Raw genomic sequence first — 4,952 nt, forward strand, 5'->3', positions numbered from 1 at the left:
TGTTCGAGAGATTGTACGCTTACACGGTGTACCCGTGTCAATCACATCAGATCGAGACTCGAAGTTCACATCTAGATTTTGGATGAGCTTACAGAAGGAGTTAGGCACGAGGCTAAATTTCAGCACCGCCTTCCACCCGCAGACAGATGGGCAGTCTGAAAGGACAATTCAGACCCTTGAAGATATGTTGAGAACAGTGGTGTTAGACAGAGGTGGAAGTTGGGAAGCAGTGCTGCCGTTGATTGAATTTGCCTATAATAACAGTTACCAGGCAACTATCGATATGGCACCATATGAGGCATTATATGGAAGAAAATGTAGATCACCGCTTTATTGGGATGAAGTGGGTGAGAGAAAAGTTTTAGGACCAGACATGGTCAATGAGATGGTTGAGATAGTCCGCCAGGTCAGAGGGCGAATAAAAGAGGCACAAGATAGACAGAAATCTTACGCTGATGCACGTCGAACTGAGTTATGTTTTGAAATAGGAGACAAGGTCTTCCTAAAGGTATCTCCTACCAAGGGGATAACTAGGTTTGGTGTCAAGGGAAAACTTAGGCCCCGATTCGTAGGACCTTATGAGATTTTGGAGAGAATAGGCCCAGTAGCCTATAGGTTGGCGTTACCGCCAAGCTTTGGAAACGTTCACAATGTTTTCCACGTATCACAATTCAGGAAATACGTTTTCGATCCAAAGCACATAATCCACCAAGAAGAGATGATCCTTTGTCCAGACTTGAGCTATGAAGAAAGACCAGAGGCCATTCTAGATCGAAAAGTACAACAACTCAGGAATAAGGCAATCACATCAGTGAAAGTCTTATGGAGACACCACGGACAAGAGGAAGCCACGTGGGAGCTTGAAGACAAAATGAAGGAGAAATACCCCGAACTGTTTTAGAAGAAATATGCAAATTTCGGGACGAAATTTTTGTTAAGAGGGGTAGTATGTAGTGACCCGCTCTTTTATATATTTTAAATCTAGTAATGAGTGTTTATTTTTGTTCATCAGTGAATGAAAACGGTTTTTATCCTAATATGAATTCAGCTTATGATCCTGAATTTATATTGTTAAAGCAGTTAATGATATTATTTCAGAGTTATATCTGACTTAGCAAAGTCACGTTATTTATTTAAGCAAGATGAAATTAGATTTTATCTTTATTCAAGTCGTGATTTATTTCTGACTCGTGAGTTAATTAAATCTGCGGATTTAATTTAAATATTAGAACAACAAACGAATTAAATCTACGGATTTAATTTAGATTCATTTTATAATTTATCGATTTAAGCGAGAAATCACATGTCGAAATACGAGATTTATTTAAATAAACAGTATCAAGCATATACGAGCACACGATCCATCTTACAGTTACAGAATCACCGAGACAGAGAAAATACATCAATAATTCTCCTCTACATTTTTTTTCCTTTCTTTTTCTTCTCTTTTTCTTTCCATTAATTTTGTTCCCCACTCCATTTTACCACTAAATCTACTTTTTGACTTTCACCACCATTTTCCCCACCACTTTCACCACCAACTCAATTATGCAACAACACATATTGTTTCAGCCATCAAGTCTTTTCTTCCCTCACCAAAACGTGTAGAAGAAGTTGAGAAAGGGAGAGAGAGTTTCCTCCAACTCCAAATTGTAACTTGAAGAGGTATATACTAAGCTTCTTTATTTTGAATTCAGTTGCATATCATCCAAACGGTTCCCAAAAATTCTCAAATTAATTGTGTATCATCTTTCATACATTTTCTATATTTTGGTAAAATTTCAGAATATTTAGAGCTCGCATGATTTATTTATGAATTTGTAAACATCACTGCCCATCTGGAATACATTTTTGGTAAACAATCTTTGGGAGATCATAAGTAAAGTTTCAATCGGTGAAAACCTTTGAAACTTGAATATGTCACTCTAGACTCCCGTATCTTTCGTTTGACATCGGCCTCACCATTTTTGAGTAAGGGAAACAACCGGTATAAATTCTTGAAATCTAGTTCTTATTCCATGTACCATCCAGTAGATTTTACAAACCTACGACTTTGAGGTGGAAAAAGGCCGACTTAAATATTTGATTCTCAAGCCTATCTTTCTACTGAATATTCACTGACATGTTGGGAACTTACTTGTTCAGTTTTAGAATTTTTGGTGAAGCTTAAAGTGGTTTTTCCGATTTATGTTCTGAATCTGCCAAACTTGAACTCTTTTTGTGCACTGAACTTTAGATAGTCATATCTTCTAAACCATGAAGGTTCTTAGAGTAAATCCAACTGGAGAGTGTTATGATCTCTCCCTAGTTTCCAGATTGACCTTTGGGGTTCCCAGTGGAGTTTTGTAAAGGGAGATATGAATTTTTAAAGAAAGCCCACTGACTTGGTTGTAATCTGGAAATATGAAATTTACAGATTTTTGCTTGTTAAATACCCATCTTTGAGAGGGCATATCTTGCTCGTTTGAATTGTTTTTCATTCGATTCAAATTGGAGAATGATCCTTGAAATGTCTAGTTTCCAGAATGTCTTTTGGAGCCTCATTTGGAGATCCGAGGTAGATTTGGTGTCTGTTGTAAAACAACCCCTTAAGAGCTCAAGTTGTTGAATTATTTTCTATGTATCAAAGTTTATTTTAAAGGATGTTTCGTGAAAGATTTAGTATATGTGCATAACAAGTTTGGGACTATTTATTTTAAATGAGGTCCGTTCTTTATTTAAATTAGGATGGACTTTTAATGAATATTTTTGGGATTAAACTATTATTTCTTGATTTATATAAATTATTTTTAAGGACTTATAAATATGAATTTCGTAGGCCTACTGACCTACTGTGATCGACGGTTTGTCGATGTCTAACAGCTTTGAAAATTTTATAGCAAGTCCCTACATGAGTCTTGAGTACCCTGGTAAAATTTCAAGCCATTCCAACTTCGTATGATACTTCTTTAAAATGCAAAACCTAAACTGCACATTACTACTGAGAATTTCAGAGAACAGAGAAAAGAGTCATTTATTTCAGTAGCTTCCTGGGTGATCTAGCTTTCCAAATTTTTATGGTATTAACCTTATTGTGTTATTTAGATATCCACCAAAGTTGAGCCCAGTTTGACAACGTTTACTATTTTTCAAAAATACAAGTTTTCGATTGTTCAAAACTGCCGAACATGGTAGATCGTGGTAAAAACGTCATATCTCTCAAACCACTTGGAGTTTTTGACTCTATTTTTTTTTATATGAAACTAGACTCGAAGATCTTTCTTTCGGTATGAGTCTCGAGTCCAGGAGATGTCGGAGTCAGAACAGATTAAATTTTGAAGTTGAGTCAGTGTAAAAGCAGAGCATGTTTTGATGATGTTTGATTGTGATTCTTATGTGCCTTATGTTGAGCCTTTTTATTTTATTTTATTTTTTTTTAATTTTATAACATTACTTGTTCTTATTTATTAAGCCCGATTAATTATGAGATTATAAAGCGAATAAGTTGAAGTATTTATTTTCTATTGACTACGAGGAACGGGGTTTATTTAATTGACGGATTAGAACACCCGATGAGAACGGATTGATTATGATAATCTATCCGACCTCATGTGACGAGCCTTATTTAAATTATTTTATTTCGACAATTAGGATTTATAATAGAATTTCCCAGATTATTATCTCAGAATAATAATTATCGGAATATGAGTCATGCATAGTTAAATTACGCATTCTCATTAATTGAGGATTTTATTCGAGCAGTATCTTATTTATATTCTCGTAATAAAGGTCAAACACGAGATTAATAATCAGTCAAGGAGCTACTGTACCACAGAAAATTTCTATCAGGTGGGCATTACTTTCATATATATCAAATGAGTTTAAATGTTACGTTCAAGCAAGTTATTTCATGACTAAATTAATTGAAGTTATTTCAAATATTGTCTTGCCATAAAATGTTTAAATTTCAGTATGATATCTATCTGATGTGACTTTAATCATGTAATCGAATTCGGGTCTTGAGCAGTTGATAGCTATCCTGCCAGGGCTAGTGTACACCAGTGACCGTGAGTCATCTAGCGGGTTGGCCGGTCAAGTGACCGTGAGAGGTGGCCACCTCTCCGGCACAAAGTTCCAGATATGATAGATTACAAGAGAACTTAGTCTGCAGACGAACTTTAAGAATCACAAATGAATTTAGTAAGCTTGGGCCTTTTAGCGAAAAACTCCCTTGCTGTACTGTTTATGATGGCATGACAATTTACAGTTTTGAAGCATGTATTTTTATAATTAGGCATACGTGTCCACTGAGTACTTTTGTACTCAAGCCCTGCATATATTTCTAAATGTGCAGGTTGAGCAGCTGCCGATGGTGATGAAGTGACGAGCGGGATTCTTTTGTCTTATTATGTATTAATGAACTCTAGGGTTACATGTCTTCATACATGTAATCAGAACCTTATTCCGCTGCGTACTCAGAAGTTTTATGTTATTTTGGATAAGTCGGAGTTATCCGAACTTGTTAGTTATTTGAGTCTATACGACAAAAACTCTGTTATATTATAGATATCCATGTTGTTAACAATGATGAAATACGATCCTTTCTTGTTTGATTATTCCCCTTTCTACCCCGCTTCTAATCTCCCTCCATTAGCCACGGTTTCCCGGCTTAATTATCCTTAATTAGGACCGGTCGTGACAATATACGAACTCCGTTGATAACCATTGTATACAATAAGGGTTAATCCGTTGATTCACTGATGAATACCGGAAGAACACCGCGAGAAGGGAACAATCTCACCATCTACATTTTAACTCTCAATTCGACTCCCATAAAACATAAATAATACTCCCTCCGTCCCACGAGTCTTGACACGTTTTCCTTTTTGGGCCGTCCCACGAATCTTGACACGTTTCCTTTTTTGGCAATAATTATTACCTTCTCTCTCCTACTTTATCACATTTATTATATT

General features: G+C 35.8%; 1 long non-coding RNA gene across 1 annotated transcript; it reads left to right on the forward strand.

Moving 5' to 3' along the window:
• The first annotated feature begins 2,451 nt into the window (after window positions 1-2,451).
• On the forward strand, window positions 2,452-4,595 carry LOC131012370 (uncharacterized). Its single transcript, XR_009097304.1, has 2 exons — window positions 2,452-3,828; window positions 4,334-4,595. It is a non-coding gene; the product is annotated as an uncharacterized LOC131012370 (long non-coding RNA).
• Window positions 4,596-4,952: the final 357 nt, after the last annotated feature.

This window comes from Salvia miltiorrhiza, chromosome 2 (assembly GCF_028751815.1).
Source record: "Salvia miltiorrhiza cultivar Shanhuang (shh) chromosome 2, IMPLAD_Smil_shh, whole genome shotgun sequence".
In the NCBI taxonomy this organism is placed as follows: domain Eukaryota; kingdom Viridiplantae; phylum Streptophyta; class Magnoliopsida; order Lamiales; family Lamiaceae; genus Salvia; species Salvia miltiorrhiza.